This window comes from Bombina bombina, chromosome 4 (assembly GCF_027579735.1).
Source record: "Bombina bombina isolate aBomBom1 chromosome 4, aBomBom1.pri, whole genome shotgun sequence".
Classification (NCBI taxonomy): Eukaryota; Metazoa; Chordata; class Amphibia; order Anura; family Bombinatoridae; genus Bombina; species Bombina bombina.
In genome coordinates, this window is record NC_069502.1 from 988227462 (window position 1) to 988244782 (window position 17321).

Sequence of the window (17321 nt, forward strand, 5' to 3'; positions counted from 1 at the left end):
ATTGCATTAAAGGTTATAAGGGCTCTAAGATATGAGTGCATTAGCACGATGAGCTATCTGTCTGGCTTATATGTTTATATTATATATATATATATATATATAAAAATAAATATGAATGTGTAAGTGTATTAGAGCCCTTTGAAGCCAAGTAGCTGAAAACATGAAAAATCATATTTATGCAATATTCATATTTAATAGGTTTGTGTATTTACTGCAAATATTTCACATTCAAATGTTCTTCATTTAGGGGACTATGTTCCAAGTATTTTTAAATATATATTCCTATATATATATATAAATAATTTTTAAATATATATATATATATATATATATATATATATATATATATATATATATATATATATATATATATATATATAACCCTGCTAGAGAAAGATATAAATAAACTTCTGCACTGATCAAACAATCACTGTGTACCATGTTGCATTTATTTGAAACCTGTAGAAAAAACTCAAGGAAGTGGTGAAGTGAAAATTTTTTTTTTTTTAAAGTAAATCACATGAAAAGCAGGAACAATAAATAATGAAAGAAAAACTAAACAGTGCAGTTGCTTTTAATATTCATGAATAATTATTTTATGGGGGAATTCATTTTCATGAATAACTATTTTATAGTCATTTTATGGGGTATTTAATTTTCCCTTTATTGTTCATATATAAGTGTTTTAGATTAATTTGCAGGCAAGTAGCTGATAACATGAAAAATCATATGTATGCAATATTCATATTTAATAGGGTGTTTAACTGTGTATTTAATGTAAATATTTCACATTCCACTGTTCTTCACATAGCAGAATATGTTCTGAGTATACATATATTTTACCAAAAAACATCATATATACAGTATGTATATAGAAATATTTATTTAAATAACAATGAAAAGAACATATTCTTCTATGTGAAGAACAATGGAATGAGAAATATTCATAATTTATGTTGAGTTTAGCGCACTTGAATGAAAGCGAGTTTGCATGCGAGTATGGATAGATGTTTTTTCCAGTTTTTGCACTCCATTGATGTATATGGGTGAAAAAGCCATAGTTTAGTGAAGTTAACATGCAAGGGAGAGCCCAAAACAGCGTTCCACTTCTAATCTAGCCCAATATTGTTGCAGGAAAAAAGTAGTGGTATTACAAGGCCTCAATGATCTATTATATCGGGGCACTGATATATTCTAAAACATTGAAGAAATGGCTTAAAAAAACTGACGGTGGCAAGAAAAGGACTGATTGATACTGTACATCTATAGTTTTTTTTTTTTAAGGAAATGTCTATAATAATTGAAAACATAACTTTATTTGTTTTGGCCTTAAATGCTGTTTAAATTATATGAGGTATGAACTACATAACAGTCACTTAAAACTATTAATTTCCTTTTCAAAAGACTATGAAAAGACAAAATTGCTACTAGTAGATAATTATATAGAGCCTCACCATTAGTAAACAGAGAACTGATTATTAAGAGATATTTCTTATGATTTCTATAATTCAAAAACTCTTTCAACACATTATAGGTCATTTTAGGGATTTGCAGTATAATCCTTCTTTTATATAAAAAATTAGCAGTCATAAAAGGATTTTCAGGAATATAATAAGCCCAAGAAATTGCTCATCTTTTGTTATTTTCATAAAACACATAATGGCTATGTCTATGTAAGATTTATTATTTTTTTCAACTATAGTGATAGTTGTTTTTTTAAAGGGACACAAATACAGTTTTTTCCTTCAAAGTTTTTTTTAATGAATGTAACATGCAGCCAGATAGATTTCTATGCAATGTTTAAAACAATTTAAAATGCAATATTTTGCCCCACTGTATATGTAAGTTTGCTGACAAGGATGGCCGCCCATCTTTTCAAATAATTTTTTTTTGTAAGCAAATGGTACAGCCAATCAGGTTTCATACAGCCAACCCTACTGAAGAAAGCACAGTGCCCTCCTGTGTTTGCATCTCTTACTGCGGCTTGTCTGTCATTCTGTAGCAACAACCATAGAAGCAGAGAAGCAGAAGTGTGCCCACCCACAACCAGTCCAACCCCCGCGCTCCCTTCTTCCATAGCTACTCCTCCCTACAAAAGAACCCATAGACCATCCAGCCAAGAAAACTCTCACACCAGGGGTCTGTGCACACATAAGTAGTTTACTACTCTTAATTTTCTAGACACTATTATCCTTATTTTCACCCTTTAACAAAACAGGACTCCTTTATTTTGATTGACAGCCTCAATCCTTATCTCTATACCTCTTCTAACAATGGCATTTTGACGAATACTCCTAATACAATACATACAAAAACGTATATTGCTACAATAATAAAACTACTTATAAAACAAATCTTGGAATAGTTTAATACACAACAATTAACTATATATTATACTGGTCATATTATTATCTATATTATTATTATTATTATTATGATTATTAGAATTATGATTATTATTATTATCATTTATTTATAAAGCACCAACATATTATGCAGTGCTGCCTCTTAGTTTTCGTTACATTTTGCCTATATACTGTATTCTACAAGAACAGTTGATAAATTATGCAATTATGCATTCTTTAAAAATGTTTGTTTTATATGTAATCCATTCACAGGATATTTAAATAAACAATAAAGGAAACATTAAGTCCCCCATAAAATATTTATTCATTATTATTTGTAGAGCTCCAACAGATTCTGCAGCGCTAATAAATATGAAAAGCAACCGCACTGTTTAGTTTCTTTCATTATTTATTGTTCCTGCTTTTCATGTAATTTACTTTAAAAAGTTGTGTTTTTTCAGTTTATTATGTTATTAGAAGTTTATTATATCTGTCTCTAGCAAGTCACAGCAAAGACGATATCATAATTAAGCTCAACAAACTTTTTGATGGTTATGTCCCCAGAGTACGCTGAGACATTAAAACAAAATTACAGTTTAAACTCATATAAAGCATTTCTTTTGTTTGCAAATTTTATGAAATGCAGTGGATACATATTTTTCATATACTGTACATACAAAATGACTATAACATCTCTAAAAAATAGGCCCCAAAACATTCTACAAGAAGCTGCCACTTTGCAACAAATCAACTTTCCAAAATTCTACCATACTCAAATATTATTCTCCAACACATTAAAAGAGGTATATTGTTAATTGAAGGAAACTGTTTTCTAGTTTCCATGTTACAATTCTTATCTCCGCGCTAAGAACAAAGTGCTTAAAAAAAGAACGTATTTTATATATAGATGCTCTATATGCCCTTATAGTGTATGAAAGAGAGCAAAGGAATATCTGAAGCTTTGATCTTAATTTGTAAATCTGTATGTCAAAAGGACACATCATAAAAATGTGATTAATGGTGGCAGCCTGCCACTTACACTTTCTTTTACATCATTCACCATTTTATTGTTTTATTCATTAATGAAGCCTTTTTTTAAGCCAGCCTGAGTAAACATAGTATAATTTGAAATTTTCTTTCCTTCAATTTCTTTAAACAGATATGAAACCCAACATTTTTCTATCATGATTCAGATAGAGCATGCAATTTTAAACAACTTTCTAACTTACTTCTCATATCAATTTTTCTTAATTTTCATGGTATCTTTTGTTGAAAAGCACCTATGTATGCTTAGGATCCAGCCTATTTCTGGAGCACTAAATGGCAGCACTAGTTCCTGCCTTGTAGTGCTCCAGGTGCCTACCTAGGTATCTTTTCAACACAGAATATAATGGGAATGAAGCAAATTTGATAATAGTAGTAAATTGGAAACATTTTTAAAATGGTATGCTCTGTCTCAATCATAAAAGAAAACTTTTGGGTTTCATATCCCTTTAATGCTTAATATGCAAGTATAACATTTTGTTCCCATTAGCATTTATTTAACCCCTTAATGAACAGCACCATACCTTGCACCCTGCTGCTGTCCTGTGTCTCTCTCTCTGCCATGATCTTGCGAACAATGGCGAGATTGCGCTATTTCTGCATGCCCCACTCTGTGTCTCTCTCTGCATCGGGTAGCGGTGGTGCTGATCGTTTGTGGTGTGGGAGGGTTAGGAGGGAAGTGGGTGGGTGGCCCATCACTGGAGGGATCACTACACTACAGCAAAATCAGTGCTGAGAGCGGGAGGGAGGGGGAAAGAGGGAAGGGGAAGGAGTGGGAATAGAGGGTAAAGGGGTCCTAAAGTCGAGGAGGGCAGGGGGAAGGATCTTGGAGGGTGAGGTGGTGTACATAAGGGGGGCAGCTTCACTGCAGAAAAAAAAACTGTTTGATTTTTTTATTAAATAAATAAAAATTTAAAGACATGTTTATACCCCTGAGGTCCTAGGAGCCTACCTAAGTTTATTCTTAAACAAAACAGAATGAAGTAAATTTCATAATTTCTGACAGATCCAACCTTCATTTCTATCAGTTGTTTACATCTAGCCTGATTTACAAGTTTTATCAGCTCGTTCCTGCATACATTTCTGTAAAAGCTATAACTTATAAAACTCCAAGGGCTAGATTACAAGTGGCACGCTAAATCTTTTTTTTGCTATCGTGAAAATTTCTCTAGCGTTAAGCCTTTTGCGCTTGTCGGGTTGCACTCGTATTACAAGTTCACAAAAACCTTATTTAGCACTAGCATTAACCCGAAAAGTGCAAAAATCCTATCTTTGAGTTTTCATGTGCGCGTGCATGTATTCCCCAATATGAATGAATGGACACAACAACACCCTACTTGCACAAACGACATTGCACTTTTGCATTCCTCATAGAAATCAATGGAGAAAAAAAGTAAAAAAAAACTACTCTAAAAAAACACCATACCATAAGCCCCTAGCCTTATAACCCCTAAACCGCCATCCCCCCCACAACAGCAACAATAGAAATCATCTCATAAACTGCCACCCCCATAATGCAAACAATATAAATAAACTATTAACCCGTAAACCACATCCCCCACAACACAAATGATCTAAATAAACTATTAACCCCTAAACCGCCATCCCCCACAACGCAAACTATATAAATAAACTATTAACCCCTAAACCACCATCCCCCACAACACAAATGATCTAAATAAACTATTAACCCCTAAACCGCCATCCCCCACAATACAAAGTAATAAACTAACATCTAAACCCCCCTAATGTAACCCAAGTTAAAATATCCCTACATTTACAAAAAAAATCTACCTTAAAAAAAATAAGTACCTGTAAAATTAAATAAAAACCTAATCTTACCTTTCTTTAAAAATAAAAAAATAACATTACTAAAAATAAAAAACCTAACATTACAGAAAACAAAAAGTCTAATATTAAAGAAAATAAAAAAACTAACATTAGAAAAAATCTCAAAGTCCTAAGATTACAGAAAATTAAAAAAAGTAATTACCACATTTTTTTTAATCCTATTCTAATACCCACCCCAAAGCAAAATAAGAAAAAGCCCTATTCTAAAAATAAACTACCAATAGCCTTTAAAAGTATATTCATTTGTTTTCTTTATATTTAATATGATGGAAATGCGGTAATACTATTATAATGATTCTGTTATACAAATATAATTTAATTGATATAGTGGCAAATGAGTAAATGAAATATGACTCTGTGCCCTGTATTGAACCACAATGGGTGCCTTTAAACAACAGCCTTGAGGTTGAAATGGGTACTGGTGTTGATTTGGGTGCATTTGATCACAGAGGTTTGTTTATTAAGTATACCATCTGCTATGCACATCCCCTAATGACCAGGTGTTGTTTTGGAGCCCACAGGAGCTCTCAGGGATACCGATTTATATGTTTGCACAATGTTACAAGAGCGTAGTGGTTGCTTCTAAGAGTAATAAGATTAAACAATACATTTTAAAACATTTTAGGCTGCGATTCTCACAGTTGGAAGTCAGCTGAAACTGACCCATTATGAAAAATGTTAGTTGTTTTAAAATATAGCCATATTACTTATTATGAGACAGATTACAAGTGGAGCGCTATCATTAGTGCAAGGATCGTAAACGTAATTGCAAGATCCCACTGTTTTTTACACTCAAATCCATATTACAAGTGGCACGCTGTTAAAATTTCCGCAAATTTGTTTGCGTGAACTGGCGGTAATTTACGCTCCCCATATTTTCTATGGGTAGCGTTGAGCGGTAATGTGCGCCCGTATTACAAGTTGAAAGTAAATGTGATTGCACAAACACAATCACATTTACCGCTCACACTTTTGACACAACCTTAAAAGGTGACGTAAAGAGTTTGTCCGTAGTAAACAATAGCATTACACTACATGATGAACACCTAAACAGTCTCTCCCCCTCACATTGTAAAATAACTTTTTACACCACAACCCCACCGCATAGTAAGCTTCTACACTATGAGGAATATTTATCAAGCCGTGAAATTTGGGACGTAACATACGATCTGCCGGTCTCAATCCGACACAGATCGATGCTTACAGCATTACAGATGTTCCGAATACAAATTCGGCACTATCTGACAACTTTTGCAAGTTATCAAATTTCTAACAGGTACGCTTGCCACTATTCCGGCCCAGCGTACCTGGTTTTCAATCCGCCACCCTAGAGGCCGTGGATGCCATAGGAATCAATGGGAGTCTGAAAGCAGCGAAAGCTTATGTTCGATGCTGCCGATATCCCATTAATTTCTATGGTAGAAGACCAGTAAAGTTTACACCTAACACCCTAACATAACCCTGAGTCTAAACACCCCTAATCTGCCGCCCAACATCGCCGCCTCCTGCATAATATTATTAACCCCTATCCCATCGCTCCCGGAGCCCACCGCAACCTAAATAAAATATATTAACCCCTATCCCTCCGCTCCCGGACCCCGCCACAACTAAATAAATGTATTAACCCCTAAACTCCTGGCCTCCCACATCACTACCACTTACTAAACCTATTAACCCCTAAACTGCCAGCCCCCACATCGCCATAAACTAAATTAAGCTATTAACCCCTAAACCTAACAACCCGCTAACTTTACATTAAATATTAACTCATCCCTATCTTATAATAAATTAAAACTTGTTACCTTTAGAATTAAAATAAACTATATTAAACTACTAATTAACCTACCCTAACTATTATACAACAATTGCATTAAACTATATTAAACTATTAATTAACCTACCCTAACTATTATACTAAAATTACATTAAACTATGTTAAACTAATAATTAATCTACCCTAACTATTATACTGAAATTATATTAAACTAAAACTATATTAAACTATATTAAACTAATAATTAATCTACCCTAACTATTATACTAAAATTACATTAAACTAACAATTAAAATAACTATATTAAATATTTAAAACCCTAACCCTACTCAAGTTATTTAATCTACAATTAAAAATGACTAAGTTACAAAAAAATAACAACTAAGTTACACAAAATAAAAACCATTAAGTTACACTAAATAAAAAATAAATTATCCAATTTTTAAACTAATTACACCTAATATAATAGCCCTATCAAAATAAAAAAGCCCCCCCAAAGTAAAAAAAAAAAAATCCCTAGCCTACAATAAACTATCAATGGCTCTTAAAAGGGCCTTTTGGGGGCATTGCCCCAAAGAAATCAGCTCTTTTACCTTTAAAATAAAATACAAAAACCCCCCAACATTAAAACCCACCACACACACAACCAAATCCCCCAAATAAAAACCTATCTAAAAAACCTAAGCTCCCCATTGCCCTGAAAAGGGCATTTGTATGGGCATTGCCCTTAAAAGGGCATTTAGCTCTTTTTCAGCCCAAAGTCCCTAAAATAAAAATGAAAACCCACCCAATAAACCCTTAAAATTCCAATTAGCCAACAAAATGTAAGCTCAATCCTATTCGCTGATTGCAACAGCCAATAGGATTTTTTCCCCTTTAATTCCGATTGGCTGATAGAATTCTATCAGCCAATCAGAATGTAAGAGACACCATCTTGGATGACGTAATTTAAAGGAAACTTCATTCAAGAGACGTCGGAAGAAGAGGATACTCCGCGCCGGATGTCTTGAAGATGGAGCCACTCCACGCTGGATGGATGAAGATAGAAGATGCCGTCTGGATGAAGACTTCGACCCGCTTGGATGAAAACTTTTGCCGGCTTCGCTGAGGACTTCTGCCGCTTGGATGAGGATGGATGTCCGGTCTTCGAAAACTGTAAGTGGATCTTGGGGGGGTTAGTGTCAGGTTTTTTTAAGGGTTTATTGGGTTGGTTTTAATTTTAGGTTAGGGACTTTGGGCTGAAAAAGAGCTAAATGCCCTTTTAAGGGCAATGCCCATACTAATGCCCTTTTAAGGGCAATGAGGAGCTTAGGTTTTTTAGATAGGTTTTTATTTGGGGAGTTTGGTTGTGTGGGTGGTGGGTTTTACTGTTGGTGGGTGTTTGTATTTTATTTTACAGGTAAAAGAACTGATTTCTTTGAGGCAATTCCCCGCAAAAAGGCCCTTTTAAGGGCCATTGGTAGTTTATTGTAGCCTACTTTTTTATTTTGGGGGGGCTTTTTTATTTTGATAGGACTATTAGATTAGGTGTAATAAGTTTGAAAATTGGATAATTTATTTTTTTATTTTGTGTAACTTAGTGTTTTTTATTTTGTGTAACTTAGTTGTTATTTTTTTGTAACTTAGTAATTTTTAATTGTAGATTTAAATAACTTGAGTAGTGTTAGGGTTTTAAATATGTAATATAGTTATTTTAATTGTTAGTTTAATGTAATTTTAGTATAATAGTTAGGGTAGATTAATTATTAGTTTAATATAGTTTAATGTAATTTTAGTATAATAGTTAGGGTAGGTTAATTAATAGTTTAATATAGTTTAATTTAATTCTAAAGGTAAGTTTAAATTTATTATAAGATAGGGATAAGTTAATATTTAATGTAAAGTTAGCTGGTTGTTAGTTTTAGGGGTTAATAGCTTAATTTAGTTTATGGCGATGTGGGGGGCTGGCGGTTTAGGGGTTAATAGGTTTAGTTAGTGGTAGTGATGTGGCCAGGGGTTAGGGGTTAATAAATTTATTTAGTTGGGGCGGGGTTCGGGAGTGGCTAGATAGGGGTTAATAACTTTATTAGAGTTGCGGTGGGCTCCGGGAGTGGCGGGATAAGGGTTAATAACTTTATTAGAGTTGCGGTGGGCTCCGGAAATGTGGCAGGCTAGGGGTTAATACATTTATTTACTTGCGGCGGGGTCCGGGAGCGGTGGGATAGGGGTTAATAACTTTATTAGCGTTGCGGTGGGCTCCAGGAGCGGCGGGATAGAAATTAATACATTTATTTACTTGCGGCGGGGTCCGGAGCGGCGGAATAGGGGTTAATACATTTATTTAGTCGCTGCGGGGTCCAGGAGCGGCGGGATAGGGGTTAAACATTTTAGTATAGTGGCGGTGTTTAGTGACAGGATATAAATAAAGTTGGTAAAAAGCTGAATAGCAGCGAGATCGATGACTGTTAGTTAACAACAGTCCGCTGCTCATCACCCTGTACTTGGTGAGCGGCTTTTTGACAGCTTTTTTAATAAATATGGAGAGCGTATTCAGGTCCGCGGCCGCGATGTTAGGCGAGTGTATTAGTGCCGTCGAATGCAGCATAGTTGACGGCTTGATAATTCAGCCTCTATATGTGAAGAACATTGGAATGTTAAATATTTATAGTATAAGTCACAGTAAAAGATCATAAAAAATATTAAAATGGAATAAATAGTAATATTAATGTTTGAAGGTATTTGTATGTACATATATCTACACCCATAAACATACTGTATGTATTACAGCTTGTAATACGAGGGCAAGTTAGCGCGGTCGTGATGTTGCTTACTGCGACCCACGCTAACATTAGAGCAGCATTTGGAATCTAACAAAAAAGAGGTAGATAAACTTTCAGATTTAAAGGGATACTGAACCCAAATAGTTTCTTTCATGATTCAGATAGAGCATGCAATTTTAAGCAACTTTCTAATTTACTCTTATTATCAATTTTTATTTGTTCTCTTGCTATCTTTATTTGAAAAAGAAGGCATCTAAGCTAAGGAGCCAGACAGTTTTTGGTTCAGACTCTGGACAGCACTTGTTTATTGGTGGGTGAATGTATCCACCAATTAGAAAGAACAACCCAGGTTGTTCACCAAACATGGGCCAGCTTCTAAACTTACATTCTTGCTTTTCAAATAAAGATACCAAGAGAATGAAGAAAACTGTATAATAGGAGTTAATTAGAAAGTTGCATGCTCTATCTGAATCACGAAAGAAAGAAAAAATTTGGGCTCAGTGTCCCTTTAAGGATAATGGTGTCAAATTTCTTATTGATTTAAAGAACATTAAAATCATTAAAATAGGATATTTTAAAATGTATTTTTGAGATTCCACCCTCCCAAATCTAATGCCCATGTCCTGAATAAAACCACTTTTTGTTTTTAAGTTTGCAGAAACATACGCTTGTGTATCAGTAGAAAGCTATGGGAGTTGTTTTCAAGCATTTCATTATCAGTTTAAACAGCTTTAACTTAACCTTTAAAATGAAAGCATAAATAGTTTTACATGTTAAATACCAGTAACTGTTTTCACAGATAGCAAAAAATCCTCTTTTCAATAAGTTTTTAGTAAGTTTACCTAAGATTGGTAGAAAAACATACTCCTGTCAGAAATAAAGCATACAATAAATTAAGCAAAAAGTGTATTTTAATAGAAATAAACAAAAATAAAATAAAAAATGAGCAAACTAAAAATATTTGCAGTTTCTTCTTTTTTTTTTTTTTTTTTAAAATCATGCTGTGTAGTATATCCAATTATTATGTATTGAAATTTGAGACTACATTTTAGATAAGCACACTAATTATAACTTAAGTTTCTATTTAATTTGAATAAACTTTCTTTAAATCACTTCACTCTTTACAAACAAGTATTTTAATTCTGTAAACAAAAAAAGCATTCTGAAAAGGAGAATTTTGCTACGGAGCATTCTCACGGTGCTTCAGTCATCGACAATCTATTTAAGAAATAGCAAAAGAATACTACAGCATAAGTACGTGCTTTTTGTTATTTTTGTTTTATAAGTCTTTGCTGCTGAAAGAAAGCAGAGTATACTGTCCAGGTGTCCCTGCTTGGTACGATAATAGATGCAAATTGATATGATCTGAAGGTAGCAGACATTGACATCTTCAAGCATCACTCAGGCACACTATACAAGTGCTCTTACTAACCCACTGGACAGCTAGGCAGGTGTTCATACATGCAAAAACAAAACAAATACGTATCTGAATGGGTGTACAAGATGGCCTGTTTGCTCTATTGATTTACTAAGGCCATCTGACAATGCCGCAAGTCCTCTTTTATTCATTGTTTCAAGGTACATCTTTCTCCAGACCAAATTGTCTTTGGTTAGAAAAACAAGATTTTCCATGGAATTGAATCCTATCTAAGCACAGCTGCTAAGCTAACTGGACTGAGATACCCACTGAGTGCTATTGTGTTATCCAATGAAGGCAAGAGCTGAACTATGGTTATAACTTTGGTCACCCCTTAATATGCTTAATTTCATTCAAAGAAGTTTAAAGCGTGCCAATATTATCGTAAATATACCTGTCAAAAAAAGCTTGGAAGGATAACATGGCTTGGTTTCTTAATTAGAAACCCAAGTAAAATGCAACAAAGTTGGGATTGTTGTAAACAAAACACCTTTACATTTCATTATACTGTACACAGGCCTTTGGTATAATGTATTTATAAAAACAAAATGTGGTTTGCTCTAAGGATGTTTTTAGTTTATAGACTTTAATAAAATATAACAGAAACTGTGTTTTCACTCAATGAGTCACTGTAAAAACACCTTCTATAAAATTACCATTTTGGAGATAATTATTAGGGTTTAACTTTTTTCAGATGGTGATTTTTTTAAAACCAGGTGTGTGTAAGTGTGTTAAAGTGTGCGCAAGAGGCACCAAGCTGCTCCAACCCTAAAGTCTCTCAAATTAGGGCAAAAAAGATATGTGAAAGAATGAAAAAACAGGAGAAGTGCTAGTAAAGTCTCTCAAATTAGGGCAAAAAAGATATGTGAAAGAATGAAAAAACAGGAGAAGTGCTAGTAATAGCTAAAGGTGCTAAAATGAAAACAGAATAAAATAATATGCTATGCAAATGAAATGAGATAAAATAAGATAGATTTACTTGCTTTGCAAATATAATTTAATCAAACAATCATAGAAGTACATATCCTGCAAAAATAAAATGAAAAAGCATAGAGGTATTAAAAATCGGACGTCTCCGATATGTAAAAACAAAATTAAAATAAATGACTACTGTTGCCAATATAAACCTTGTCTCAATATTATGTGGAGGAAGTCGGCATAAAAACTAAAGTCCTCAGATGAGATCAAATGAGAATCAGAGCCGGGTAAATGCAAACCCGTTTTTACCTTTAGGTGTACCGTCTGTGTATTAAAGAATCACCTCCGTGAGGCGTATGCGTATCCCGTGACGTCACTGATCGGGAGGCGTCGTCTCTGTAGGAAAATCCTATTGGTCAGGATAACTTGACAGATGAACTATAGCGGCCGCTATATTGTAGACGTTGAACCCCGCTCTTAGTGCAGGATCGCACGCAGGCTCACAGTATATTCAGATTTCTCTTGTAGACCTTGTAGTAAACGGACTCTTGAGGACTTTAATACTTTGTTGGAGTGACAAGTTTTTTCAGCTACCCACGGAGAACACGAGGACTGCATTGTGAAGGGCCATGCGCTTAAGTTAAAGCTGGTTTCAAGTCACATCAAAGTCCGTTTACTACAAGGTCTACAAGAGAAATCTGGATATACTGTGACCCTGCGTGCGATCCTGCACTAAGAGCGGGGTTCAACATCTACAATATAGCGGCCGCTATAGTTCATCTGTCAAGTTATCCTGACCAATAGGATTTTCCTACAGAGACGATGCCTCCCGATCAGTGACATCACGGGATACGCATACGCCTCACGGAGGTGATTCTTTAATACACGGACGGTATACCTAAAGGTAAAAACGGGTTTGCATTTACCCGGCTCTGATTCTCATTTGATCTTATCTGAGGACTTTAGTTTTTATGCCGACTTCCTCCACATAATATTGAGACAAGGTTTATATTGGCAACAGTAGTCATTTATTTTTAATTTTGTTTTTACATATCGGAGACGTCCGATTTTTAATACCTCTATGCTTTTTCATTTTATTTTTGCAGGATATGTACTTCTATGATTGTTTGATTAAATTATATTTGCAAAGCAAGTAAATCTATCTTATTTTATCTCATTTCGTTTGCATAGCATATTATTTTATTCTGTTTTCATTTTAGCACCTTTAGCTTTTACTAGCGCTTCTCCTGTTTTTTCATACTTACCACACTTACATAGGGACAAAAATGGTGCAATGATAAAATCCTAAAATCCTCAATCTACCTTCTTGCTGTACAAAAAGTGTTTTATTTAGTACAGTGCGAACACGATATTGCAAGTAAAGCCACTGCGTATAGTAAGGATGTACAGTGTGGGGCTAGTGCAGTAACTCCTCAATAGTTTCAGTATTAGAAAGCTCATATTTTTTTAAAAACCCAATTTACAAAGGGCAAACCCAAACATTTATTTTATGATTCAAACAGAGCATGCAATATTCAACAACTTTGTAATTTATTATAATTTTTTTCTTTTTTAGCTTGGTATCTTTTTATTGAAATGCAGGGAGCCTTCCTGTGTCTGGAACACTATATGGCAAGAGCACTAGATGGCTGCATTATTTCTTGCCATGTAGTACTCCAGGCACCTACCTAAGTATCTCTTTAACAAAGAATTCAATAGAACAAAGCAAATTTGATAATAGAATTACATTTGAAACATGTTTAAAAAGGATATGCTCTGTCTCAATCACAAAAGAACATTTTTGTGTTTCATATCCCTTTAGCAGGAAAAGTTGCAGACGCTTTCATCTGTGCGCAATCAATATCCCGTACTGGTAATCTTGTTTCTAAAAACAAAAAAAACAATGCAAAATACAGAACACGTTTTTAATAAACAGAGTTAGTTCAAATAGGTAATAAACTATTTTACGTTATATTGCATATAAATAACGTACCGCATACACATGCACACTATATTATCTATGTGTTTTTTGTTTTGTTTTACTAAAGATATGAGCATTTTTAAGAAATATACATCATTTGCTGTGAAAATTAGTTTATATATATATATATATATATATATATATATATATATATATATATATATATATATTACTGGGAGTATTACAAAACATAAGATTTACAAAACGCACCGTACATCTTCCATAAACATCTTTTGAATATACGCACCCGCCATATTGCTAATATTCGCATTAGCGATGTGCTCAGAATGTTCAAAGGTAGTGAGCTTTCCTATAGAAGCCATATTGTGTATCATCTGTACGATGAAGGTAAGCCCAGTTTTTTAAACAAAATTCAATTGGAGAGAGTTTTGTGAAACTGGAGAAAGAGAGGAAAACATTTCTCATGGACATAGCGATCTTTTGATCATTGGGTCATAAGTGTTATTGCATTGTCTTTTTATTATGCATCTGTTGATTATGAAATTCTACTGTATTTAGCATTCCTTTAAGAGACACAGGAGGGTGGGCAAATGTGCATAACTGGCAAGCACTGGGTTGTGTTCAGTTCAGGATCTGTACTGTATTGTTGATACAGAGCTTGCTTTAATTATGTATTTAACTCCTTTGTGTGGTTATTGTATGATTCGCTTATCAGTGGCTGCTGATGAGCCTTTTATTCATGCTGACACAGTCACTATCAGCTATTTTTATTGTTTATCACCAGCACTATTTTCATAATAGTTTTGGTGAAATTGGCTCTATATGTGGCATCTGCTGTTCATGTTTTTCTGATCACATTCCAAATTCTTCATACTCAGCAAAACCTTTATTGGGGCATTTTACACTTATAGAGGCCGAATTATCAAGTCGTCAACTATGCTGCATTCGACGGCACCTATACGCTCGCCTAACATCGCCTAACATCGCGGCTGCTGACCTGAATACGCTGTGGTCTTTATTTATAAAAAAAGCTGTCAAAAAGCCATGCACCAAGTACGGGGCGATAAGCATCGGACTGTTGTTAACTAGCATTCATCGATTTCGCTGCTATTCGGCTTTTTCCCAACTTTATTTATACCCTGTCACTAAACACCGCCACTATACTAAAATGTTTAACCCCTATCTCGCCGCTCCCGGACCACCCCGCAACTAAATAAAGTTATTAACCCCAATCCCTTTGCTTTTTTCAAGGACATCTGTGCCTAGACCTCCTCTATAATGAGATAATAGAAATATCTTATAGGGAAAGACTGAGCATCTGTAAAATGCTCTTAGACAAAGCAAATAAAAAAACGTCCTTATAATTAACAGTATTTTCTTAGATTTCTTTTTGTTTTTTTGTTAAACTAACCCCACCCCCTCCGGACAAATAAAAATAGTAACCTGACTGTCTCACCTTACAATGGCATTTATTCAATTTTATTTTGTTTTTCTCCAAAAATAATGGTGGATTTCATCCCCTAGTGCCTCTGTAGAGGAACCTCTACTGTTATAAACTAACAACTTGTGATGTAATCGCTAAACCCCAAAATTACTTCCTTGTCCTTAATCCTCTGAATTTGGTTCTTGGAGTATAAAATTAGGAAATTATCAATGAAGATAATGAATAAGGGCTAGATCATCAGTGGAGCACTAAATTTTGAACTTACTGCGACCCAGGTCAATCAATAGTGGTCCCATGTTTGCGCTAGCATTACAGGTTGCAAGTAAAAATTTAGTGTTTAGAGAGTGAAAGACTCAGTTGTGCTAACATCTGGAGGTCAGCTTCCTTTCCCCATAGACTTCTATGGGGAGCACTTTAAAATACTTTTCTCTTGTAAGGTGTATCCAGTCCACGGATCATCCATTACTTGTGGGATATTCTCATTCCCAACAGGAAGTTGCAAGAGGACACCCACAGCAGAGCTGTAATATAGCTCCTCCCCTAACTGTCATAGCCAGTCATTCTCTTGCAACTCTCAACAAGCAAGGACGTTGTAGGAGAGAGTGGTTGAATATAGCTAGTTTATTTTCTTCAATCAAAAGTTTGTTATTTTTAAATAGTACCGGAGTTGTGCTATTTTATCTCAGGCAGTAAATAGAAGAAGAATCTGCCTGAGGTTTCTATGATCTTAGCAGGTTGTAACTAAGATCCATTGCTATTCTCACATATGTCTGAGGGGATTACACAGATGAGGTAACTTCAGCGAGAGAATGGCGTGCAGTTTATTCTGCTATCAGGTATGTGCAGTTATAATTTTTTCTAGAGATGGAAAACACTAGAAAATGCTGCTGATACCGGATTAATGTAAGTTAAGCCTGAATACAGTGATTTAATAACGACTGGTATCATGCTTACTCCCAGGGGTAATACCCTTATGATATTTACAATATAAAACGTTTGCTGGCATGTTTAATCATTTTTATATATGCTTTGGTGATAAAACTTTATTGGGGCCTAGTTTTTTCCACATGGCTGGCTTAAATTTTGACTAGAAACAATTTCCACTGTTGTAGTATAAAAGTTACAGTTGGTGCAGTTAAAATTACAAACTGTGACATCCAGCTTCCCTCAAAGGCCCTCTGAATGCTATAGGACATCTCTAAAGGGCCCAAAGGCTTTCCAAAGTCGTTTATTGGGGAAGGTAGGGCCACAGCTTGCTGTGGCAGTTGGTTGTGACTGTTAAAAAACATCTATTTAATTTCTTTGATCCGGTTTTTGAACTAAGGGGTTAATCATCCATTTGCAAGTGGGTGCAATGCTCTGTTAGCCTATTATACACACTGTAAAAATTTCGTTTGATTTACTGCATTTTTTCACTGTTTTTCAAATTCTGACAAAATTTGTTTCTCTTAAAGGCACAGTACCGTTTTTTATATTTGCTTGTTAACTTGATTTAAAGTGTTTTCCAAGCTTGCTAGTCTCATTTCTATTCTGTATAAACATGTCTGACATAGAAGAAACTCCTTGTTTATTATGTTTAAAAGCCATGGTGGAACCCCCTCTTAGAATGTGTACCAAATGTACTGATTTCATTTTATGCAATAAAGATCATTTTCTGTCTTTAAAAAATGTATCACCAGAGAAATCTGACGAGAGGGAAGTTATGCCGACTAACTTTCCCCACGTGTCAGACCCTTTGACTCCCGCTTAAGGGACTCACGCTCAAATGGCGCCCATAGCGTTTACTTTACAAGACATGGCGGCAGTCATGGATAATACACTGTCAGC